Source organism: Pleurodeles waltl, chromosome 7 (assembly GCF_031143425.1).
Source record: "Pleurodeles waltl isolate 20211129_DDA chromosome 7, aPleWal1.hap1.20221129, whole genome shotgun sequence".
In the NCBI taxonomy this organism is placed as follows: Eukaryota; Metazoa; Chordata; class Amphibia; order Caudata; family Salamandridae; genus Pleurodeles; species Pleurodeles waltl.
The window spans coordinates 148662288-148689330 of record NC_090446.1 but is presented as its reverse complement, the minus strand read 5'-3'; the positions used below and the strand labels follow the sequence as shown (position 1 = coordinate 148689330).

The window sequence follows — 27043 nt, the reverse complement described above, 5'->3', positions numbered from 1 at the left end:
AACAATGTATAGTTACAATAGGATGCAATAGGGATAGGGGCAACACAAACCATATACTCCAAAAGTGGAATGCGAACCACGAATGGACCCCAAACCTATGTGACCTTGTAGAGGGTCGCTGGGACTATTAGAAAATAGTAAGGGTTAGAAAAATAGCCCACCCCAAGACCCTGAAAAGTGAGTGCAAAGTGCACTAAAGTTCCCCAAAGGACATAGAAGTCGTGATAGGGGAATTCTGCAGGAAAGACACAAACCAACAATGCAACAACAATGGATTTCCAGTCGAGGGTACCTGTGGAACAAGGGGACCAAGTCCAAAAGTCACAAGCAAGTCGGAGATGGGCAGATGCCCAGGAAATGCCAGCTGTGGGTGCAAAGAAGCTGCTACTGGACAGTAGAAGCTTAGGTTTCTGCAGGAACGACAAGGGCTAGAGACTTCCCCTTTGGAGGACGGATCCCTCACGCCGTGGAGAGTCGTGCAGAAGTGTTTTCCCGCCGAAAGACCGCCAACATCCTTGCTAGCTGCAAATCGTGCGGTAAGGGTTTTTGGATGCTGCTGTGGCCCAGGAGGGACCAGGATGTCGCCAATTGCGTCAGGGGACAGAGGGGGCGTCGAGCAAGACAAGGAGCCCTCTGAGCAGCAGGCAGCACCCGCAGAAGTGCCAGAAACAGGCACTACGAGGATGCGTGAAACAGTGCTCACCCGAAGTCGCACAAAGGAGTCCCACGTCGCCGGAGAACAACTTAGGAGGTCGTGCAATGCAGGTTAGAGTGCCGTGGACCCAGGCTGGACTGTGCACAAAGGATTTCCGCCGGAAGTGCACGGAGGCCGGAGTAGCTGCAAAAGTCGCGGTTCTCAGCAATGCAGTCTGGCGTGGGGAGGCAAGGACTTACCTCCACCAAACTTGGACTGAAGAGTCACTGGACTGTGGGAGTCACTTGGACAGAGTTGCTGGATTCAAGGGACTTCGCTCGTCGTGCTGAGAGGAGACCCAGGGGACCGGTGATGCAGTTCTTTGGTGCCTGCGGTTGCAGGGGGACTATTCCGTCGACCCACTGGAGATTTCTTCAGAGCTTCTAGTGCAGAGAGGAGGCAGACTACCCCCACAGCATGCACCACCAGGAAAACAGTCGAGAAGGCGGCAGGATCAGCGTTACAGAGTTGCAGTAGTCATCTTTGCTACTATGTTGCAGTTTTGCAGGCTTCCAGCGCGGTCAGCAGTCGATTCCTTGGCAGAAGGTGAAGAGAGAGATGCAGAGGAACTCGGATGAGCTCTTGGATTCGTTATCTAAGGAATCCCAAGAGACAGAGACCCTAAATAGCCAGAAAAGAGGGTTTGGCTATCTAGGAGAGAGGATAGGCTAGCAACACCTGAAGGAGCCTATCAGAAGGAGTCTCTGACGTCACCTGATGGCACTGGCCACTCAGAGCAGTCCAGTGTGCCAGCAGCACCGCTGTTTCCAAGATGGCAGAGGTCTGGAGCACACTGGAGGAGCTCTGGGCACCTCCCAGGGGAGGTACAGGTCAGGGGAGTGGTCACTCCCCTTTCCTTTGTCCAGTTTCGCGCCAGAGCAGGGCTAAGGGGTCCCTGAACCGGTGTAGACTGGCTTATGCAGAAATGGGCACCAAATGTGCCCATGAAAGCATTTCCAGAGGCTGGGGGAGGCTACTCCTCCCCTACCTTCACACCATTTTCCAAAGGGAGAGGGTGTAACACCCTCTCTCAGAGGAAGTCCTTTGTTCTGCCATCCTGGGCCAGGCCTGGCTGGACCCCAGGAGGGCAGAAGCCTGTCTGAGGGGTTGGCAGCAGCAGCAGCTGCAGTGAAACCCCGGGAAAGGCAGTTTGGCAGTACCAGGGTCTGTGCTACAGACCACTGGGATCATGGGATTGTGCCAACTATGCCAGGATGGTATAGAGGGGGCAATTCCATGATCATAGACATGTTACATGGCCATATTCGGAGTTACCATTGTGAAGCTACATATAGGTAGTGACCTATATGTAGTGCACGTGTGTAATGGTGTCCCCGCACTCACAAAGTCCGGGGAATTGGCCCTGAACACTGTGGGGGCACCTTGGCTAGTGCCAGGGTGCCCTCACACTAAGTAACTTAGCACCCAACCTTTACCAGGTAAAGGTTAGACATATAGGTGACTTATAAGTTACTTAAGTGCAGTGTAAAATGGCTGTGAAATAACGTGGACGTTATTTCACTCAGGCTGCAGTGGCAGGCCTGTGTAAGAATTGTCAGAGCTCCCTATGGGTGGCAAAAGAAATGCTGCAGCCCATAGGGATCTCCTGGAAACCCAATACCCTGGGTACCTCAGTACCATATACTAGGGAATTATAAGGGTGTTCCAGTATGCCAATGTAAATTTGAAAAATTGGTCACTAGCCTGTTAGTGACAATTTGAAAGAAATGAGAGAGCATAACCACTGAGGTTCTGATTAGCAGAGCCTCAGTGAGACAGTTAGTCATAACACAGGTAACACATTCAGGCACAATTATGAGCACTGGGGCCCTGGCTGGCAGGGTCCCAGTGACACATACAACTAAAACAACATATATACAGTGAAAAATGGGGGTAACATGCCAGGCAAGATGGTACTTTCCTACAACAACCATTCTATTCATTCCCTCTACCAAAGAATTCGTTTGAGGATGGTACAGAGAACTCTTCAAATGTTTCACACCAGACTCAACCAGGAACGTTTCCATCTCGTGACTAACAAACTGGACCCCATTATCAGAAATTATAAACCCCGGAAACCCTTCCCTCCCAAAAATTTCCTTGAGGAACTGTATGGCACTACCAGATGTGGGCGTAGCAAAAAAGCCACACTTCTAGCCATTTACTGTAGTAATACATCAGGACAAAAGCATAGCGCATCTGACTTGAGAGAAAGTTGAACGGCCCTACCATATCCATTCCCACTGTAACCCAAGCTCTGTCAGGTATAGATATGGGTTGCAACGGTGGTTTCACGACCTTTAATCCCTTTTCTGCACTGTTACATAAGAAACATCCACTCACAGCCTTTTCCACATCTTTGTCCATAGAGGTCCACTAATAATGAGCCCTGATACGTCTCTTTGTCATTGTGGCACCTAAGTGCCCCTCATGCGCATGGTCTACCAACCTTGAACGAACACCACAACAAGGGAGTACACATTTATCGTTCCTCAATACAATACCATCTTCAATTGACAACTGTAGGAGGCTGGCCTGGCTTATAGTGGGTACCTTGTGGTAATTACACCTTGTGCCAGGTCCAGTTATCCCTTTTTAGTAGAATAGAGGTGTTTCTAGCTGCTTAGGCTGTTCGAGGTATCTATGGCAAAGCAGCTTAGGCTGAACTAGGAGACATGCAAAGCTCCTACTATACCACTTATATCATATAGCACAATGTCATAAGAAAACACAATACTCTGAGTTACTAAAAATAAAAGGTACTTTATTTTTGTGACAATATGCCAAAAGTATCTCGGAGGATACCCTCACTTAGGAGGTAAGTAATATACACAAATTATATGTACACAAACCCAAAACAGGTAAGTAACAGTAAGAAAAGTAGTGCAAACAATGTAGAATCACAATAGGATGCAATAGGTAGACATAGGCCTAGGGGCAACACAAACTGTATACTCCAAAAGTGGAATGCAAATCACAAATGGACCCCAGGCCAATGGGAGGTTGTAGAGGGTCGCTGGGACTGTGAGAAAACAGTAAGGGTGCCCAAAATACCCCACCCCAAGACCCTGAAAAGTAGGAGTAAAGTTACCCTAATACCCCAGAAAGACATAACGAGATAGGGGATTCTGCAAGAACCACAACTGCTACCAAGGCACTGAAGACAGATTCCTGGACCTGAGGACCTGTAAAAGAAGGGGACCAAGTCCAAGAGTCACGCAAGTGTCCAAGGGGTAGGGAGGGTTTGGGGCGGGTCCGGGGGGGGGCAGGAGCCCACAAAACCCCAGATGAAGGTGCAAAAGGGCTGCCTCCGGGTGGAAGAAGCCGAAGATTCTGCAATAATGGAAGGTGCCAGGAACTTCCCCTTTGGTGAGACGATGTCCCACGGCGTGCTGGAGGTTGCAGAAGTGTTTCCATTCAGAAATACCGCAAACAAGCCTTGCTAGCTGCAAGAGTCGCAGGTGAGGATTTTGGGTGCTGCTGGGGACCAGGAAGGACCAGGATGTCACCCCTTGGAGGAGGAGACAGAGGGGGCGCTCAGCAACTCAGAGAGCCCCAGCAGAAGCAGGCAGCACCCGCAGTAGTACCGGAACAGGCACTTAGAAGATCTGAGGACAGCGGTCGTCTCAGAGTCACAAAGGAGGGTCCCACGGCGTCTGAGTCCAACTCAGAGAGTTGGGCAATGCAGGACGGAGTGCTAGGGACCCAGGATAGGCTGTGCACAAAGGAAGTCCTGGAAAAGTGCACAGAAGCCGGAGCAGCTGCAAATCACGCAGTACAACGGTTTGCTGTCTGGCGTGGGGAGACAAGGACTTACCTCCCCAATATTTGGACACAAAGGCCACTGGAATGTGGGCGACACTTGGACCCAGCTCCTGTGTTCCAGGGACCACGCTCGTCAGGATGAGGGGGGACCCAGAGGCCCGGTGATGCAGAAGTTTGGTGCCTGCATTAACAGGGGGAAGATTCTGTCGACCCACAGGAGATTTCTTCTTGGCTTCCAGTGCAGGGAGAAGGCAGACAGCCCTCAGAGCATGCACTACCAAGAAACAGTTGAGAAAGCCGTCAGGATGAGGCGCTACAATGTTGCTGGTAGTCGTCTTGCTACGTTATTGCGGTTTTGCAGGCGCCCTGGGGTCAGCGGTCGATCCTTGGCAAAAATCGAAGAGGGAAGTGCAGAGGAACCCTGGTGAGCTCTTGCATTCGTTATCTGAGGAATAGCCCAGAGGAGAGACCCTAAATAGCCCAAAAAGGAGGTTTGGCTACTGAGAAAGGAGGCTTGGCTACTAAGAGAGGTAAGCACCTATCAGGAGGGGTCTCTGACGTCACCTGCTGGCACTGGCCACTCAGAGCTGTCCATTGTGCCCTCACACCTCTACATCCAAGATGGCAGAGGTCTGGGACACACTGGAGAAGGTCTGGGCACCTCCCCAGTGAGGTGCTGGTCAGGGGAGTGGTCACTCCCCTTTCCTTTGTCCAGTTTCGCACCAGAGCAGGGCTGGGGGATCCCTGAACTGGTGTAGACTGCCTTATGCAGAGATGGGCACCATCTGTGCCCATCAAAGCATTTCCAGAGGCTGGGGGATGCTACTCATCCCCTGCCCTTCACACCTATTTCCAAAGGGAGAGGGTATAACACCCTTTCTCAGAGGAAATCCTTTGTTCTGCCTTCCTGGGACCAGGCTCCCCAGGCCCTAGGGGGACAGAAACATGTCTGAGACGTTGGCAGCAGCTGCTGTGGAGACCCCGGAAAGAGTTTGGCAGTACCCGGGTTCTGTGCTAGAGACCCGGGGATGCATGGAATTGTCACCCCAATACCAGAATGGTATTGGGGTGACAATTCCATGATCCTAGACATGTTACATGGCCATGTTCGGAGTTACCACGGTGACGCTACATATAGGTATTGACCTATATGTAGTGCGCACATGTAATGGTGTCCCCACACTCACAAAGTCCGGGGAATTTGCCCTGAACAATGTGGGATCACCTTGGCTAGTGCCTAGGTGCCCACACACTAAGTAACTTGGCACCTAACCTTCACCAAGTGAGGGTTAGACATATAGGTGACTTATAAGTTAATTTTGTGCAGTGAAAATGGCTGTGAAATAACGTGGACGTTATTTCACTCAGGCTGCAGTGGCAGTCCTGTGTAAGAATTGTCTGAGCTCCCTATGGGTGGCAAAAGAAATGCTGCAGCCCATAGGGATCTCCTGGAACCCCAATACCCTAGGTACCATATACAAGGGAATTATAAGGGTGTTCCGGTGTGCCAATGAGAATTGGTAAAATTAGTCACTGGCCTGCAGTGACAATTTTAGAAAGCAGAGAGAGCATAAACACTGGGGTTCTGGTTAGGAGAGCCTCAGTGATACAGTTAGGCACCACACAGAGAACACATATAGGCCACAAACGTATGAGCACTGGGGTCCTGGCTAGCAGGATCTCAGTGACACATATTAAATACACGGACAACATAGGGTTGTCACTAAGAGCACTGGGCCCTGGCTAGCAGGATCTCAGTGAGACAGTAAAAACACCCTGACATATACTCTCAAACAGGCCAAAAGTGGGGGTAACAAGGCTAGAAAGAGGCTACGTTCCTACAACAACTCATCACACACCTTAGGATACAGTTGGACCTCTGAATTCAAATTTCTTTCCTTTGGCCAGCCATTGATTTTGTGCTGCTTAACAATGCCCAACACCACATCACTGCTCTCAGCCGTCCTCCACACCGTTTCCGTGCACACCTTGGACACCTCTACATCAACAGGAGCTATGAAACAATCTTTCATATCATCCTCCAAGTCAATAGAATTATGCTCATTAATAGGTATTCGAGAGAGAAAGTCTGCTGTAAAACTTTCATTTCCTGGAACGTACGTAACTTGGAAATCATATTGTAACAATTTCGTGGTGAGACGTGTATTGCGGGGGGCTGTGTAGTTTATTTTGTCACCATTTAAAATGTACACCAAAGGCTTATGATCCGTTTGAATCACATAGTTCCTGCCCCAGACATAGCTTCTAAATTTCTCACTCGCCCAGGAGCATGCCAGTAACTCTTTTTCATTTAATGAGTAGTCGAGCTCTGGTTCACATAGAACTCTTGAGGCATAACTAATAACCTTCTCAGTTTCCCCCGCACCTTGGGACAACACAGCCCCTAACCCATACCTACTAGCATCAACCGTAATGATGCACAATTGGCTGGGATCATATGGACTCAATGTTCTAGCATCAACCAATTCCTGTTTCACTTTGTAGAATGCAGAGTGACACTCGCTGTCCCATACAAACGGGACTTTGTTCTTAAGCAAATAGGACAACACTTTCACTTTACTACCATAATTGGGAATGAACCTAGAATAATATTCACACATGCCCATAAATGATCCTAATTCATCTTTGTAGATTCTAGGACTCCTTTACCAACCCGGGCCGCGGTGCTACCCCTTTCCTGGACACAAAGTGCCCCCAAAATTCAATCTCTCTCTTGAAAAATTCACATTTTTCTTTCTTCACACAGATGCCATAAGACTGAAAAATCTTGAAAACAGACCTAATTTTCTCTTTGTGGTCTTCCAAACCTCTAGCATGAATCAAAACATCATCTTGGAAAATCAGAACCCCTTGGACATCACCTAACAGCTTGTGCATGATGCGTTGAAAAGCTGACGCTGCAGAGGCCAACCTAAACGGCATCCTGCAAAACTGGAATGTGCCAAACGGGGAATTAAAGGCTGTAAAATGGTGTGATTCCTCATCTAACACCATCTGGTGATAAGCAGATGCCAGGTCAACCTTGGAAAGCCACTCAGATCCTCTACGTTTTTCAAGTAGGTCCCTAATTTTGGGTAGAGGATATGAATCCACCCAAATTTATTTATTGAGACTCCTCAAGTCCACACATAAACGTATGTCCCCATTACGTTTTTGGGCAACCACCAGTGGTGAAAGCCCTAAACTAGAGTCAATTGGCTCAATAACTCCATTCTCTTGAAGCCTATTTAACTCAGCTTTGAGATCCTCCCTCAAAATAAACGGAACAGACCTGATCTTATGTTTTATAGGCCTTATCTTTTATTTGTATCCTGTGTTTAAAGCCTGAAACTTTTCCCAAACCCTGGGCAAAAACACTGGGAAACTCATCCTCAAACGGTACCATTTCTTTTGAGACTTCGACAACTAGGACTTGTTCTTTAGTTCCGGGTTTCAGCACCATACCAAACAAACCTTGGTGGTACCAACCCAGAATGTTCAAACCTTTGTATGCCACAAAGTTTGCCATAGATCTTACGACCCTTGAACTCTAGACTGTGCTGGCAGGGCAGCTCGCAACAGTATATGACGGCACGCCCGACACACAGAACACAACAAACAGGGATTGGAAAAAAAAAAAAAAAAGAGTACTGATAGGAAAGGACAAAAATATGAAGGATAGAAATAAAACATCCGTAAACAGGATAGGTAGACTGAGAGCTGACAAACAAGGAGGTGGGAGACAAGGACAGGAACAAGATAAGTGAGAGAGAAGTATAGTCCAGATATAGATTTGCTAGAGCAAAGATGGAATGAGAGAGAACAAGGAGATTAGAAGGACTTTGTGGAAGAGAGGAGAGTAGGATGTAGACTGAAAAGAGGAGACAGAATGAGGAAGAAGTGCAGCAGAGCAGAAACAGAGAAAAAAAAGTGGAGTGTAAGGAGGAGCAAGGAGAGAAATAAAAGCTAAAAAAAGGGAGAAAGGGGATAAGGACAAGCAAGGAGCTCAACTGTAAACAGACAAGGATTATAAAAGGTGCAAGGATAAGAGTAGCATGGAGATAGCAAATGGAGAGGAATTATAGGTAGAATGATTAGGGCACAAGATGCAGTGGCACACGTGCCCAGGGGTGCAAAGAGTTCTCTGCACTCAGTAATGGGTATCTTAATACCAATTCAGAGGTAGCATGGGTCATTTGTTTATGGTTTGCCTTATTATGCAACTGATTTTGGTACCTTGCACCCTGCACGTGCTTTCATATTAAGTTGTTGCTGGTCTTCAGTGGAAGCAGCCCTTGCCCAAAGCATCTTTATTGCTGCACATTGAGGAAAACAATTAAAAGCAAACATTGATTAGAGGTAATGGATATGGTGAAATACTTCAAAGCATTGGAACCTGTGTGCATGGTGGCAATTTAGGAATAGATATGTCAAGTGAGTAGTAACAGTCAGGGGAACAGAATCTGGGAGGAGAGTACTTGTGATAGAGAGACAGAGTGCTGCATGTAGATATTTGTTATCGCATGCATGTAATCTAGCTTCAGTTTGATGTAACAGTTCATTTTTGGGAATGGATAACAGACGCATTCTCTGATCAGTAGTAAGTGACTGAAATTAAGTGTGAAGTTAGCAATCGCACATCTCATGTGAATCATACCGATGGGTGGTCAAGTTCTTCTGTGGAGAGTCAATTTGTGTTTTGCTGTTTTGGCACAGTGGGAGTGGGTTAGGAGACTGGTTGACAGATGGAGCCTAAACAGAGGGGCAGTGGTGGATACATGGAGGTCTGTGACAGTATTTCAACCTGTGGAATGTAGCTTTACTCCAGGCCAGGGTTTAGAGGACCTTGGTTAATGCTGGCTTTTTACAGGCCTGGATTCAATCTCTGATGGGCATGTGGGTGAAAGTGGTGGGTAGTGAGGTTTAGATTGTGGTGTAATAGTGAGTACTGATGGTAGGTAGTGTGTCAATGTTGCCTCGTCTACTCATGTTCAAGGCTTTAATGCCATCAGGGTATCAAATAAGGTGGTTAAGATATGGGGTTTGAAATCTTAGGGTTGGTTCATCACCTTCCACTTTTCATACAGGGCGAGTATATATCACATTTTTGGTGGTCTGATTTAAGAAATGTTTTCTCATATGGACTTTTGTACTCTATTTGCTTTTATACAACACTTATAAATGGCATCTGACTTGAGTCATCATAATCATTTAACTGTAGTACAACATAGGGGGGAGGGAAGGGCAACCAGCAGCGGCAAGACCGGGTACCCCAACTGTAGTTAACTAGATTTTGTGTGTAACACCCATTCATCAAAGTGGTACAAAAAGGTCAATTAGCAACCCCACCTTCTCGTTTCCGGCATAGCATCGCAATGGGAGTTGCTGATACCCTTGTAATACCCCTCTAGTGTGCCCAAATTGTTTGGTAGCTGCCACGGTGTCAGCGTCTTGTGCTGAGCAGATATTACTGTCCTTGAAGCTATAATGCTTAATGATACATATGGATGATGTATAAACTCTGTCAGGCATATGATATCCACTGTTCATAGGGGCCTATAGTGCCAGGTGCACTTACTCACAGCCTGAATGGGGTGCGCTCTCCTGATTGTGGGTGGAACTATGGTGATAGTACATATTTGTATTTCCTAATACGTGTCAAACCAGAACCATTGGCTCAGGGGGAACGAGTGCCATTTTTAGCCTCAACTTTTACTATGAAGGTGTCCCAGAGCTTCAGTCCTTTTATTAATACGCCCCTGTCATTAAGGGAATGGTGTGTTCTTGACCTGGTGCAGATGCCTAAGAGGCAGGATTCAGGTGTAGGAAGCATTGTGTGACAGACTAGTTCTCCTGTTAAGGAAGTGATTTTGTACGAAGCCCGCTGTATAGGTGGTAGGCTCTTGTCATGTGATAGAATGTAGCGCCCGGCTCTCCACAACGCAAGCAAACATGATTAGTTTGAGGGAACATGCGATGAAGCCGGTGAGGGGTTAGGGAGGTTTGGTGCAAGTAATTAAATTGGGTGTAACAATCTAGGGTTACGTGACACTTCCTTCGGATCGCTGTAGCCCATGTAGATTGCACCAGTGGTTCATGGAGGACCCCAACCCACCTCACCTGTGCTCCTGCCAGATCTGTGTCCAGAAGTCCCAGGAGAGAGCTGTACAACTGAGATGTAATGTGAGTAGGCCCTATGCCAGACAATAACACAAAGGCCACCCAAGAGTGTCAAAGGCCTTTTCAATATCTAGCAATACTGCAACTCTGTCACGATCACCCTCAGGAGTGGCCGACATTAACCGCAAAAGTCGTCTCACATTCAGGAGAGTATTTCGTCCTGGTATGAAACCTGACTTTGTCTTCGTGGACCAAATGAGTCATTAATGGAAGCAACTGGTTTGCAAGGACCTTACCCAATATCCTGCAATCCAGATTAAACGACGATAGGGGCCGGTAGGATGCCACATCAAGGGGGTCTCGGCATGGTTTGGGCAATACCACAATCAATGCTTCACGTGGTGAGTCTGAATTGCCCCCGCTCTTGTGCCACACCTAGTACCTCCAGGAATGGTGCGGTTAATTGTGTGGTGTAGTATTCCACTGGTAACCCATCCATACCAGGGGTCTTGTTTCAAGGTAATTGACCCAGGGCCGTTTGGATCTCATCAATTTCTATAGGTCGTCCAACGCCATGCTCTGTAGTGGATTGAGATGTGCAAGGGGGAGCGAGTCAAAAAACTCTGCTAGCTGTGTGGCCGGAGGGTCCAGTCTCGCCGCATAAAGCGTGCTGTAGTAGCATCGAAAGGCATCTTTTATGGCCAAGTGAGTGCGGACCACTATTCCCGAATCTAGCCCCAACGCCCCAACAGGGGCGCAGTGCTGCTCGCCCGGGAACAACCATGCCAGCAGCCTTCCAGAGTGATCACCCTCCACATGTGACCTAGAGATATAATGGCAATAATCATACATGCGCAGGCACTCGTCTACCTCTCTATGGTGCATGCGTGAAGTGCTGCTAGGTCAGCTGAGCCTGTTGCTACAGCGCATTCCACCCTACACATCTGTTTCTAGTGAGGCTAATTCCTGTACCAACATGTGCTGCAAACCCCCTGTGGCCGCAAGGCCTCCTACGACTTCGTGAGCATCCAACTCTGCTGTTCAAGTCGAGGCTGTATTTCCGTTTAATTCAAAGTATTGGGAAATGCAAGCCCTCACCTCCTGCTGGAAAGGAGGGTCTGCCAACATGTTGGGCGGTAGACGCCATGTGGGTACGGAGGTGGGTTGTCTGCCCCAACGCAGGTTGGCCCTCAAGGGGCAATGATCGGACAATGTCTTAGCTAAGTAGTCCGCCTCGGTAGTACCATGGGCCAGACCAGGGGGGCTCAACAGCAAGTTTATACGGGTATGTAGCCCATGCACTGAGGAATAGAAGGAATATTCACAGTCCTGAGGGTGTAAAAGGCGCCTTATGTCATGGAGCTCTCTTTCGGACATCCATTGACGCAGTTCACCCGCCATATTCCTACTGGGAGCTCCTGTCGAGGGCGGATGAGATCTATCTAAATCTACATTGGGTACGCAGTTGAAATCGCCACACCATATCCAATTGGCCGTGGGGTCTTGGAAAAGTGTTGGCGTGATCAACCTCAGGAAATTCCCTTGCTCCAGCTATAGATAGGGAATTACCATCTAGTGAGCCTTCCAACAGCACATATCAGCCTTCCTTGTCCACCACAGAGTGCTCAACTAGGTAGGGAACCACCGGAGCTATCCATATTAACACACCTCTAGAAAATGCTGAAGTCGCTGTGCCATGTGCCTGCCCACGCTATTTAGTTTTGATGCTACTCCAGTCTCTTTCTATAAGGTGTTTCTTGCAGAATCGCTGTGTGGACTCTGTGCCGTTTTAAGTATGCATGAATCCTATGACGTTTAACTGGATTGGCCATTCCACATTACCACTGTGCAGCTGTCAACCTTCATATAAGTGTAAGTACGTGGTAACAGGCGTGGACCTCTGTCCCATAATCACTGAGTATGTCTATATCAAAGGACTCTGAAACCAGCAGGCCCCTGTGTAGGAAAATTGCACTGTTGGCATGGTTATCCCCTAACCTTTTGACTTTTGTTAATGCCAGCTTTGACTGAAAGTGTGCTGGGACCCTGCTAACCAGGCCCCAGCACCAGTGTTCTTTCCCTAAAACTGTACCTTTGTCTCCACAATTGGCACTGCCCTGGCACACAGATAAGTCCCTTGTAAATGGTACAAGGGCCATGTGGCCAGGGAAGGTCTCTAAGGGCTGCAGCATGAATTATGCCACCCTGGTGACTGCTCACTCAGCACATGCACACTCCCTCACAGCTTGTGTGTGTTGGTGGGGAGAAAAAGACTAAGTCGACATGGCACTCCCCTCAGAGTGCCATGCCCACAACCCACTGCCTGTGGCTTAGGTAAGTCAGCCCTCTAGCAGGCTTTACAGCCTTAAGGCAGGGTGCACTATACCACAGGTGAGGGCATAGCTGCATGAGCATTATGCCCCTACAGTGTCTAAGACAAATCTTAGACATTTTAAGTGCAGGGTAGCCATAAAGAGTATATGGTCTGGGAGTTTGTCAAACACAAACTCCACAGTTCCATAATGGCTACACTGAATACTGGGAGGTTTGGTATCAAACGTCTCAGCACAATAAATCCACAATGATAACACGGTGAGATTTATTAAGAAATGCACTCAGAGGGCATCTTAGAGATGCCCCCTGCATGCCAGCCCAACTGCTAGTGCTAGGCTGACCGGTCTCTGCCAGCCTGCCACTTCCAGACTAGTTTCTGGCCACATGGGGGGAGTGCCTTCATGCACTCTGTGACCAGGAATAAAGCGTGTCCTGGGTAGAGGTGCCTCACAGCTCCCCCTGCAGGAACTAACACCTGGCGGTGAGCCTCAAAGGTTCAAGCCTGGTGTTACAACGCCCCAGGGCACTCCGGCTAGTGGAGATGCCCACTCCCCGGACACAGTCCCCACTTTCGGTGGAAAGTCCGGAGGAGATAATGAGAAAAACAAGGCAGAGTCACACTCCAGCCAGGACAGCCCCTAAGGCGTCCAAAGTGGAGGTGACCCCCTTCCTTAGAAAATCCTTCATCTTGGCATGGAGGATTTAGCCCAATAGGATTTGGGATGTGCCCCTCTCCCCAAAGGGAGGGGGCACAAGGAAGGTGTAGCCACCCTCAGGGACAGTAGCCATTGGCTACTGCCCTCTAGCCCCAAACACAGCCCTAAATCTAGTATTTATGGGCGACCCTGAACCCAGGAACTCAGGTTCCTGACGACTTAACAAGAAGGACTGCTGACCTGCAAACCCCACAGAGAAGAAGGAGACGACAACTGCTTTGGCCCCAGCATACCGGCCTGTCTCCAGATTCCAAGAACCTGTAACAGCGACACATCCTGCAGGCCCAGCGACCTGTGCTGACTCAGAGGACTGTCCTGCAAACCCAAAAGGACCCAAAAACTCCCAGGGACAGCATCTCTGTCCAAAGCAACAAAGAAGAAACCATCTTTAAAGGGACTCCCACCTAACTCCTGAAGCGTGAGTCCCCAACACTCTGCACCTAACGCCCCCGGCCCTTGTCCAGAAAAAACAACATCGCAGAGAGGACCCCAGACAACTCCAACGACGTGTCCCCCCTGTGACGACCTCTCTGCACCCCTATGATGCCGCCTGCAGAGAGAATCCAGAGGACCCCCTACCCAACAGCAACTACCCAGTAACAAAGATTCTGTCACCTGGAAGAAGCACTGCACCCACAGCCCACAGGCCGAGAGGAACCAACTACCAGTGCAGGAGTGACCACCAGGCCGCCCTCATCTTTGCCCAGTCGGTGGCTAGCCCGAGAAGCCCCCATGTGCCCTGCCTGCCTCGCCAGAGTGACCCCCGGGTCCCTCCATTGATTCCAATACAAAACCCCACGCCTTGTTTGCCCCCTGCACCCGGCCACCCCGGAGCCACTGAGGGTGTATTTTGTGTGCCTGCTTAGGCCCCCCCCCCCCCAAGTGCTCTACAAAACCCCCCTGTTCTGCTCCCCGTGGACGTAGGTATCTACCTGCTAGCAGACTGGAACCAGAGCACCCCTAGTCTTCATAGGCACCTATGTTATTTGGGCCCCTCTTTGACCTCCGCACCTGACCAGCCATGTCTTGCTGGGTGTTTGGGGTTGACTTGAACCCCCAACGGTGGGCTCCCAATGCCCTGGAGACTGAACTTGTAAGTGCTTAACTTACCTGACAAACTAGCCTTTACTTACCTCCCCCAGGAACTGTTGAATTTTGCGGTGTCAACTTTATAAATAGCTTATTGCCATTTTATGCTAAACTGTGTACATTACTGTTTTGATTCAAAGTTCTACATTTACCTATGCCAATACCTTACAATTTATGTACTTGATATCTGAATCTTGTGGTTCTAAAATAAATTAAGAAAATATATTTTTCTATATAAAAACCTATTGGCCTAGAGTTAAATCTTTGAGTGTGTGTTCCTATTTATTGCCGGTGTGTGTACAACAAATGCTTAACACTACCCTCTGATAAGCCTAACTGCTCGACCACACTACCACAAATAGAGCATTAGTATTATTATCTATTACTGCTACTATCAACCTCTAAGGGGAACCCCTGGACTCTGTGCACACTATCTCTCACTTTGAGACAGTATACAGAGGCAGCTTCCTACATCCTGTCTCTCACCCACTGCGCCCCTCCCTTCCAGCACTCAACGTCCGCATCGAAAACCCACATAATATCACAAAAACAATAAACAGTGTTCGACTCTCCGGGGTCCCGGCCAACAGGGCCTAGACCTCCCAATAACATGTTAGCACAACAGGTGCAATAAGTAATCATGACTTGAACAGTGTCCATTGGGGAATCCTAACAAAGTGGGAGACGGGGTTCGGGGGGGGCGTTAGCGTAAGAGGTTTTCTTCATGCCTCCGCCAGCCCTTTTCAAGTGCCATGATCACTTCATCCATCCGGACCTCTCCTTTCACCGACTGAAATCATGCACCCCCGATCACCAGCCCCTTCAGGACGACAGTCTTCAGCCGGGCAAGTGTAAGTACAGGCCAAGCAGTGGGCCACTCCAAACGCACAGTTTATCTTGGGCCTGATTTCCGGCGTTCCATGCTTCCAAAAGCCGCTATGTACCGCACTCATGAGGAGTGACCTGAATATTATAAGTCAAAATCAATGTAGAATAATAAAAGTCGTCATCTGTGCGTGGAGTCACATCCAGGCCCAACATCGAGAGAACTGTAGATCTACTGGAACGGCCAAGCGACAAGTCAGAGTCTGTTGCCTTATCGCGGAGGGCAGTGTATGAATTGGATGTGATTTAGGTCGCTTCTAGTAGTGCCTGTGCTTGGTCCTCAACCGCTTGCACCCTGGATGGGCACATCTTAAGGCCAGATCTCTTTTTGCGTTAGGGTTGGGGTGTCCGCCAGGCTCCCTCTAGAAATTCCTCACAGTGTGATTTGATCAGTCCTTTGGCATGCAACCACGTCCATATATCTTCAGGTGATGGAAAAATGTGAGTCTTTCCTTCATCCACCACCCAGAGCCGAGCCGGATACAGCAGGGAGTAAGTTGCACTCACAAAGTAATTGTGTGATCTTTATGTAAGAAGTTTGCTTGCGTTTCACCTCCATGGTGTAGTCGGGGTAGGCCGTAATATCAGCGTTGTCAATCCTGCAGGGACCATGCGTGTGGAAGCACTGAAGAATCCGATCGCGGTCCTGGAAATTGAGGAGACGGGCTATTAGCGGCTTTGGTGGTGCTCCAGGTCTTGGCGGCCCACCTGGGATCTGGTGCGCTCTTTCAATGGAGAATAAAGGGGGTATATTGTTAGTGAGCACCATGGTCTTCAACCATGTTTCAAGCTCTGGAAATCCTCAAAAAAACAAATATTATTTCTTCGTGGGCGACCCTCTACATCTTCTGCCCTGCACTGCAGAGAAGAGACTTCAGCTGTCAGCTGTGTTATTTGGCTCTGAAGGTCTAATCTCCGGTTGTACTACTGCTGAGGCCTCGTTCCCAGACACCCTTTGGATTAGTTTACGGTGGTCAACTCTAAGCAAATTGACCTCCTGCGCCACAGAGTCTATTTTTACTTCTAAAGTCAGTTTGGTGTCCAGCACTACTTGTATAAGCTTATCGAATTTCGCAGAATGAACCTGCAGAGTTTCATTCATCTGGTGGAGGGTTGTCGTGTTGTCTTTAGCAACAGTGGGCAGGAGTGACATTGCTCCCTCCGCAAGTGGTAGCAATCGTGCTGCTTTTGGTTTCACCACAAGTGCTACTGGGTGGGGGAACTCACTCACTTGTGTGCTACTCCCCTGTTTAGTGTTTCCAGCTACCAATTAACCGAGCCAAAGACTAGTAGTATTCTCCATACTGAGGGTCGCTGCCCCTTCCCGGTTATGGCACTTCACACACCTTGCAGCGTGATCAAATGGGGTCGCCCCAGAATAAACATTCCTGGTGCTCCTGAGCCGGTCAAAAAAGTCCTGATCTTCTGCATCGTATTTGGCCTATACAGGCTATCAGTGAGGTCTCCAAACAGCTGGTCCTACGCACAAGTCTGTTTGTCACGCAGTTATGTCGATGTGACTACTACAACTAGTGCCTCCAAAAGGGACAGGAGCTCTCCCTGTAGTTCCCCTACCAGCCGTGTAAAAGTGTTCCGGTGTTGGACCTCACCCAGTCCCTCAACAGGAGGTTCTCACTATGGGTGCAAGCATCTCTGCCAGGGGGCCACACAGGATGCCTGAAGAGGGGGGGCACTTCCCCAATCCTCCAGAGAGGGCAGTTGCATATGGCGCGCTCTCACCAGAGTCCTGGGCTACTGTGCGACCAGTTCACTGTCCCACGGGCTTGTCTGCGCTGCACAACGTCTCCGTGCCTCTCATGCCCCAGAGGCAATGCTGTACTCCGCCTCCGCCACACAGTCTGCTCACGAACTTCTCCGTCACAAGGAGTCGCCAGTTACAGTGGGCATGCCCACAGCCAGGGCCACAGCGCACTGCACCTCCTCTGTCCGTACGGCAGCCAAGCAGGCCCCAGCAGGGCCCTGCCTTGCGCCCTGAATCGGCCGCATAGGCCGCACTGCCACCCAGCCTTCTGGCGCACCAGTTCTCACCGGCGGGCACAAACGAGTTGCCCCCCTCGCCCGGGGTCAAGGAGCTCACAATTCCGACATCTGGAGGGGCCCAGAGAAGGTGTCAACAGGGATTATTTCTGGGCCGGGAGCAGAGCTATTCAACAAGTGTCTGCGCGGGTCACCATCTTGACCACGCCCCTCATCGACTATTGCACCCTTAGCACCTATCAGCACATGAAAATAAGCCCTTTAGAAAAAAAACAATAAATAATAAACTAGGTCAGTTTTAATGGAGTCCAGTCCACAGCTATGGTATTTGTCAATGATTAAGTTATCTTAATTTTCCATCAAGGTTCAGTGTACACAGTCATTGAGGCGGATTTAAATACGATCTCTGTGATGTTGTTACTAGCATCAAAGAGTGTGAACCGACAAAAAGCTCTTGCTAGTTTGACAGCCATAAGATCATTGCACCCAACAACTAGACTGTGTGATAAAGGCATTCATTTAGGGTGGAAGTTTTTGTTATTGCTCAAAACCTCATGAGAGTCTGTGCAGCATTTGTGGGAATGGTGCCAAGCTACCCACAAATCAACACCATACAAAATATTTAGCAGCTTTTTACACTCAGTGCACTATTTCTATTAACCCTCATGGGTACAAGAAATGCGATTCATTTAACTCAATGCTCTTCCATCTACTAAGCCAGCGCTCTCAACATTTTCATCTTTTTTCGTCATATGTCGACCTATTCTTGTTTTAACCCTTTTCACTTACAGGGTATTTGTACACCTCCAATGTAGGGGATTGTTCCACAAAAAAAAAAAAAAAAAAAAAAAAAAAACCAATGTTAGGGTATTAAAACGTGTATCGCTTTGGTCGCTGTGCATTAAAAAACAACATGCTTTAAATCATTTTCAGGTATAGTGTACATCAATATCTAATTTAAGTGTGAAAAAATAATGAAAAGTGTGCAGCCATTTTTCAAGAAATTCAATATTTTCTTGCATTTCTCAAATAGACAAACATAAATCCCTGAACCCTGAGGAAACGTTGTCCAGGTGGTCTACAGTCTGGAGATACCAAATATATGTGGATTTCCCTTGCAATCAACCATGTACAATTAGGCCAGACCACTAAGTTACAGCAGAAAGACAGTCTAAGGTGTACTTTTCATTCGTTGACAGACAACAAGCTCTGTATTATAGGTAAAGTTTTAAAATTACATGTTTCCTATTTCAGTACAACCTAGAGAAAGACGTAGTACAAGCCAGATCTCCCTCGCCTAGAATGGCTGGTGAGGATAATGTGCTGAATATGACAATGGTCAGATTTTAAGCATTTTTTCCAAAACTTAATTCCTTTCAGTAACACTTGTATAAGAGTGGATCCTTGCAGAGCACCATCTGAATTCCTTCAGGTCTCCTGAGCATGGGGGTACCAGACATGGTAAGGGCTTTCTATGGTTTCAAGGTGGTAACAGGCTATAAACTGCTGCTTAAGTATACCTGTTTTTTTTACCACAGAGCTGTATTGACACATATCACAACTATATACTTTCAATATTTACACATCCTAAGGGTTCTAATGCTGGGTACCAGATGCCCCTCATCCTGGTTGCCTGGAAAAGAAAACTTTGAAGACCCTTAATTCTTCCTTAAGTAAGAACATATCCCTGCCAAGGTTTGACACATATCTATGTTCCCTAGCATCTTCTAAGGGTGAGAATACCATTTACATGTGGGTCTTCCAAGGGTTTGGGCAAGGATCACAATTTGTGTCCATGTAGAGTGATTTGGGTCTATCAGTGTTGCACACAGCTGCTCTTGCCTATGCCATCTTCTGAACAAATTACTTTGGAGGTGGAGGATGCTCAAAGGTGTGGCCTGTGGTGGGAAGAAGTTGTACTTGCAAAATCTGCCTGCTCTAAAATGTGCCTCTTGATGGCACACTTTGAGGGCAGAAGTAGTAAGCAGCCAGAAGCTTTTGAAATCCAGCTCTTAGTGACCTAATGCTGACAGCGTCTCTTTGCGTGGGACTGTGATTGTCAGCATCTCTCTTTCTTCCTTTCGCTGTCTACCTGAATATTCTAAGAGATTAAAAGGAATTAAATCAGTCTTGGAAATGCAATGCTCAGAGCCGTCTTTGCTGCTGAAATGTAGAAATCAATGGTTACTTAGGCAATATTTATCTCACTAATAACAGTTTCTATTTTATTGCAAGTACAACTGTCTCTTTCCTAACCTGCCTCATAAATGCTGGCCAGGAGTTGGTCATATCTGCTAAGTGGCCTCATATCAAGTGAAATACTTTGCCCTTTTAAATGAGAAAAAAGACAGAACTGAAGCCCTAGAAGGGACAATGCTGCTGGTTAAAAAGTCCAGATTGCCTTAAGTTCTCTTACTTGACATGGGTGACTGTGAAGCTCTATAGTCTCTGAAAGAAACTCACATTTGTAGAATAGTCAACCAAATATCGGCTTTGCCTCTAAAAAACTGCCAGGCGTAAAACAGTCAGCTACATTTATATCATGATCAGTTTTATAAAGTGCTACATGTTAGTTCTGAGCACAAGAGGAGATAACTTTGCACAGTTTGGTCACAAGTAAGGATAAGTTAAGAGTTCTGCCGTCTGAGTGAATGCCACATTTCATCAGATTTTGACTTTCACTACTGATTTGTCACAAGTTCAATTTAAAAAGTAAAACTGAATATTAAAGTTTGTATGAATCCCCTGAGTGTAAGTGCCTAAGGCCATTCAACAGACTACGGACCTGCAAAGCTAGGGATGTGCCTACTTCTCTACCTGCTTCTTCTCCCTGAATGATCATTGCTGGGATAGTATAGGATAGGCTAGTATAGTATAGAGCCAGAGACTGCGGACAGCGGGTATTCTGTGCCGTTTTCCCCAAAAAGCTTAATGGACGGTGTACAGAACAGTGAATTTGATCCTGGCTTCTGTTGGGCGACAGTGGAGAGCTTCCATAGCGGGCCATATGTGGTCTAGTTTGAGAAGACTTGGGCACAGTCTATATACCAGATTCTGTAACCTGGTAACGAGTACCTTAGGGTGATCTGTGTAATGTTGCTGGAGTCAAGGTGTGCCATGGCAGGGGCTCCCATCAACTCCACTCACATTCGGGCTTGGGGAAAGAAAAAAACTTTTTTTTGTCGTTGGAAGTCCTCTTATGGATGCCTTTGACCAACAAGTTGACTTTGGTCTCATATGAAAATTATCCCCAGGTTCCTAGTGTTTAGGGCAGTTGAAAAGGGGGAAAAGTCCTATGGGCTGGGCACTGGGTAATGAGATGGGTTTATTTATTTCTTGCTGGGACAGAAAAGGTCCCCTGCATGGCTTTGGAGAGTGTGTGCCTCTGTGTCGAGGTTTTTTTTTGCCTCTGCATATATTACAAATGTGTTTGCATTTAGGGCTTCCTGTGACAAGGTATGAGACACAGAGTTCGGCTCTAGGTTTTGAAGGGGCACACCATGTGCACCTTCATTTTCACTCACTCAGCAGGACACACGCTTGACACAATTTTCACCTCCAGCAACCACGTCACATTCACACACGCCACCGAACTCCACTGGACCGACCACCACTGCGTCCACTTATCCTTCACGAAACCCCCCACCCACCACCGAGAACACACCACACCCTACCGAATGTGGGACAAGATCCCCATAGAACACCTGAACGCCAAGCTCACACAAGCTCCACCCCCCATTACCAATGACCCCAACACTGCTGCTCACAACCTCACACAATGGCTAACAATCTGCACAGACTCCCTCGCACCACTGAAAAGTAACAACAACACCCGCACCATCAAGACCGCCCCTTGGTTCACCACTGAACTCCAAGCATGAATGCCGCAAATCTGAGAAAGCATGGCACCAAGAGCCCTCTATGAACAACTTCTCCAACCTCAAAACGACCATACGCAAACACCACCAACTCATCCGGACCACCAAAAGGGCTTACTACAAAGAACGCATAAATAGTAACGCACACAACAGCAAGGAACTCTTTAACATCATCAAAGAGCTTACCAAACCCAAATCCAGCACCATCGACCCCCCTCACACCCAAAACATTTGCAACTCCCTCTCCAACTACTTTCACCTCAAAATCTTAGACATACATAACAGTTTCACATAATCCGCACCCACTGTCGCCACCACCGACATGACCAACAGCACAACACCCCCCCACACCAACCAACTACACACCTGGACCCCTACCGATGACGAAGAAACCAAAAAAAAACATGAACTCCATCCACTCAGGCTCCCCCACAGACCCCTGCCCCCACCACATTTTCAACAAGGCCAGCCCAACCATCGCTCCCCAGCTCCGAGCCATAATAAACAGCTCCTTTTACGCTGCAACCTTCCCAGACGCCTGAAAGCACGCCAAAGTCAACGCGCTCCTCAAAAAACCCAAAGCAGACCCAGAAGACCTCATGAACTACCGCCCTATCTCGCTACTCCCTTTCCCCGCCAAGATCGCTGAGAAGATAGTGAACACTCGACTGTCTCACTTCCTAGAGGAAAACAACGTACTCAACGCCTCCCAGTCTGGATTTCGCAAGAACCACAGCACTGAGACCGCCCTCATCGCCTGCACTGACGACATCAGAACCAGAGTAGACAAGGGCGAGACTGTCGCACTCATCCTTCTGGACCTCTCCACAGCCTTTGACACTGTATGCCACCAAATCTTCCGCGCACGCCTTTTCGGCGCAGGAATCCGGCACAAGGCCCTGGACTGGCTCACCTCCTTCCTCGCCGAAAAAACCCAGAAAGTCCGCCTCCCTCCCTTCCAGTCCCCAGAAACCAAGATCATCTGCGGCGTCCCCCAAGGATCCTCCCTCAGCCCTACCCTCTTCAACATTTACATGGCCCTGCTCGCCAACAACCTACACCCCCACGGAATCAGCATCATCTTGTACACAGGCGACACCCAGCTCGTCATCTCCCTCACCAGGAACCCTTCCACCGCCAAGACAAACCTTCACGCCGGTCTCCTCGACATTGCCAAATGGATGACAGCAAGCCACCTCAAACTCAACTCCAACAAAACAGAAATCATCATCCTCAGCCCCAACAAGACAATATGGGACGACTCCCGGTGGCCCACCGCCCTAGGACCACCCCCAACACCCTCCACCCACGCACGCAACCACGGCATTATCTTAGACTCATATGAATGGCAGGTGTGTTTTTCCCCAAAAAAATGCACAATATAAAAAATTGCATCTTTTTGTGTAAGAGCTCTGAATACGTTTTACTTGAGTAACAATTCAAACAATTGACAACTGCAATATACTATGTGTAATGCTGGTGCATAATTAGTATTTTTTTTTTAATGGGCCAAACTATAGGTGTTTTGGTGACAGGAGACTTTAGAAGTATAGGAGAACCGCCTGCTCCTTTATACATCATTGCTCTTTACAAGCATCCACCCCAACATGTGGAGGGGTAGTATGGAAGACAAGCATCCACCCCAACATGTGGAGCAGTAGTGTGGAAGCCTCCCCCTTTTTGTACTTATGTTTTGGGTGTGCCCTGACAAGAGACTCCCAAACCCACCTCACAATGACACTTTAACAAAAGGGCCATGGCCGCACGAGTCTTGAATAAATATGTAAAAAGTAGTAGCTACTCAACACCAGTCCCAGAGATTGGTCTACGAAATATTCAATCTGTCTGAAAACTTAGCATAAAAATTAGACAGAAACGAACACTGTGTCAAGATTGCTCTACCAGAAATGGAGGCCCCACAGAAGGAAAGACTGAGAAACTCTTCTGTGTGCCATGGTTGGGGGGGTGAGGAGGTGTTCACCAGTTGCCAACTCTCACTCATCAGGTTTAACACCGGGAACCTGGAAAAGGTTTGGCAACCTGCCAGGAGAATAACTCCCTTGAGTCAGCCTTGTGATGTAATGTAGCTCAAAGTAATTACCAGCTGTCCAGATTATTTTTAGAACTCCACCCATTACTTTTTAGTTTTTTTACCAAATGGAGCATGAGCTGAGAGACTATATATGCTACTCATTGGCAGACAGGAGACCAGATTTCAATGTCAAAAGTGCACTCAAAACGGTCCAGTGCAGGAGCAGACTCTCTCAAAATCAGCTAGAAATTACTTAATTTCCCCCCATATTGTAGCACATCTCTGCAGTCTTCTCTAGTGTAATTACACAGCTATACAAAGCACGAAGTGACAAACTAGGACTATGCTAGCCTAGAAAACAATACCTTAGCTTCCCTTTGTGTGTTAAGAATACACAGAATCAAATCATACGCAGAGGTTCATCAGAGAGCTCTGAATTTGCTGAGACATTTTCTCAGCCTTGATGCTGGGCCTCTGCTTTGGATGGGAAGCTTGCCATTATTATTTGTTTTTTTAATGAGCTATGGATTGTGAAAGGAACCGTGCAAGGAATAGAAATTCTACTTTGGAGTCTATTTAAGGGGACTGCAGAGGATGCTACCTTTTAGTATGTTTGAGAAGCAGCAAGGTGGAAGTTGTTAAAAGGAGCTATGATGACAATGTATACCCTTTCTCCACTAGTTGAGAAGCTATAAGGTTTTCAAAATGAGCTACACAACACATCCCACCACGTTGAAAAGTGATGTGTATAGATTTGATTTCATTGTTGTTAACCATCTCACTCCTGAGTCCAAAGATGTGTCGACCTCTAAGAGTAATTGATGGTTACACTATACGTGTCACCTTATAAATAAATTATCAAAAGAAATATAAGGCAGGACCCACCCACACTGTGTAGTCAGAAAAACTCAGTTTCCATCTAAAGACAATTTAGATGGTGCAACTAGGAGAGAACGTGTCACATGAAATGGCATGCAAACAACAGGAGCCACATCAAAAATCAGGCTTTATTCTGCTCCAATAGAACAGGCCAACCTGCCTGGTCAAGTCCAATCTAGACAACCACAAAAACAAAACTGACCTGTTTCTCCTTTATTGGCCCTCATTAGTAATGTATAGCATGAGACAAGCAGCACAACAAGCATTAAGCTGACGTCAAGAAACGGATTTTGCACTTAAAGCATCACACTGAAACACAAATGTGATAGGCACAACGCTTGCAAAACTCTCTACCACTGGCAAATTATTCTGCCCCGTGTCTACTGTCTTTTTACCACTATGCCACCTCAGACAAGGAGAGGCCATATGCAAATCAGAATTGGGCCTACTCTAAGAGAAACCGTCCAATCTAAGCTACATGCCAGGTACTCTCTGGAAAAGAACACTGGCAACCCCAGGGCTGTCTTATTTGACTTGGCCTAATAACCAGGGACTAACTGAGATTAATTCAAGTATTACAACTATCACTTGTTTGTTGCTCTCTGGGTAACGATTTGAGTGTGCTATAAAATTCAAGCACCACCACCATGATCAGGCCCAACGATGATAACATTTGTCTGGGATTGCTTGCTATACCCTTCAAAGGGGGATGAGGTGTTTCACCTCACAGAAAGGTCAAAAGTGACTTGCTTACTAGGTTGAACATAGCTGTGTGCAAGCACTGCTTTTCCGATGTGTTGGTATGTATCTGGGCTTTTAACCATACCCACCGCACGCCCATCACTATCACTTGTTCATTGGCTTGCCTTTCAAAAATCCTTTGTTTTTGTTGGTAAAAGCTTTACGTTTAGCCCTCTATGGGGCAGTTTTGTTTCTGCCTTGGCCATCGAACCGGTTATTTGGATAATTGCATTTTTGCTGATAACCTTGACTATGAGCGAACTTCTTTTTCCTTTTGTGTCTCTCCTTGGCGCTCATGCTCATGGCGGCGGTGGCGCTTTGAATCAGCTCGCTCATGTCAACTATTTTACTTTTTATTTTCAGTTTGTGTGGCAAGTAAAGTCCAGTTAGGAATTTACAACGATAATAGATCTAACTCGAGCAAACTCAAGACCCACTGCAATGCAAATACTTGTGTTGTTTCCTGTCAAGAGTGAACATTAAATGATGGACTGGATTGTGACACGGAGTAATTACCAATGACTGGGATATATCAAAGCAATCCACCCATCATCCTTTTTGTTCTTCTCTTTAGGATGTGTTAGGTGTAACAGGTAAGCCCACACATCAAAACAATAGCTCAGTGTGTCATAGGACTTATTGCACCTTGCAGATTACACCCCACAAGCATGAAGATAGTTTGGGGATGATTGTGTTTCTTTTCAGGGAGAACGTGGCCTGGAAATTCAGGCTGGACTCTTTCCAACGTAACATGACCGAGACTGATTTGCTTATGGTTGGTTCCATGTATGGAGGGGCACCGTGAGTAAAAGACATAATGGCAAATTAATCACTGACAGAGTTATTCAAGTATTTTACTCATCACTAGTTTCTGTATTATAAACAAAACACAAAATCAAAACCCTTGAAAGACACAATTGTTTTCGTTTTCCGATATCCCCCAAAACATTATTATAATTGCCACTTCTACGGAATAAATAAAAAGACATCTTAGAGCATTTACTCTACATTCATCTACGGCACTACGCCGCCTTTCGCAGTGGCGCTAGGCAAACATCCCGTAATATTCCCACACCAGCTCACCTTACCCCCAGGAAGAGTAATGCCAGACGCCGACAAGAAGCTTCCACTACTAAAACAAAATCAAAATCCGCGCAATACGGAAGCCGAACAGAGACAGGTGTAATAGCTTTAGAGAACGCGAAATCAAAAGCCGAGTATGACGCCACGAGATAGAAACTAAAGTAGGACTACGCTGGCCGGTTGTAGTTCATAAATAGAGATCGCAGGAGGAACTTTTGCGTGAAAAGAACCGACAAATAGAGGCCATGTTAGAGCGGGAGTTTTACCTTGTTTACCATTAGTTGGGTTGTTTCGACTGGGCTTGTAAGCAACTAGACGCCTTAAATCGCTGTTTAAAGCAAAGGCTGCGATTATGGATCTGTGCATTTGAAAATTTATTTCATTTGTCGGGGGCACTTAAATTGCTATTACAATATCTGCCACGCGTCTAAATTCCATGCGCGACTAGTTCGACTAGTCCTGTTTTTCCCTAGCATTCTGGGACTTGAAGCATTATTTAATGCGCTTCTAAAACCAGGACTACAAGTTATGTTAGGTGTCTGACCTTAATAAGTAAACGTACAAGGGGACTAGAATAGGTCGATGAACCTTTTGACTCGCATTTAAGATGTTCCCACCATAGTTCAGGTACAGGCAGATCAATAATCTATCAGTAACAATAATAATGACAATCAACAGCACTAGTAATCAATTGGAATCAGTAATTGTCACACACCATTACCTTTCAGTCATGAATAACTACACCTTTTAGTAAAAGTTAGAATATTTATTTCCCTATATTAGCAATGCTAATGTCATGTAAGATAATCTCAAAATCAAATGATAAACA

The 27043-nt window shown here is 47.1% G+C and overlaps 1 protein-coding gene across 3 annotated transcripts in view; it reads right to left on the bottom strand.

Annotated features, from left to right (window-relative positions):
* Positions 1 to 26368, bottom strand: part of LOC138303890 (chloride channel CLIC-like protein 1) — a 1109212-nt gene extending 1082844 nt beyond the window's left edge. The window contains exon 1 of one of the 3 annotated variants that reach the window (XM_069243419.1): positions 26215 to 26368. The gene's annotated coding sequence lies outside the window, so the exon portion shown is untranslated. The remainder of the gene's footprint in view (positions 1 to 26214) is intronic. The other 2 variants (XM_069243421.1, XM_069243420.1) reach the window with 2 other exon arrangements.
* Positions 26369 to 27043: the final 675 nt, after the last annotated feature.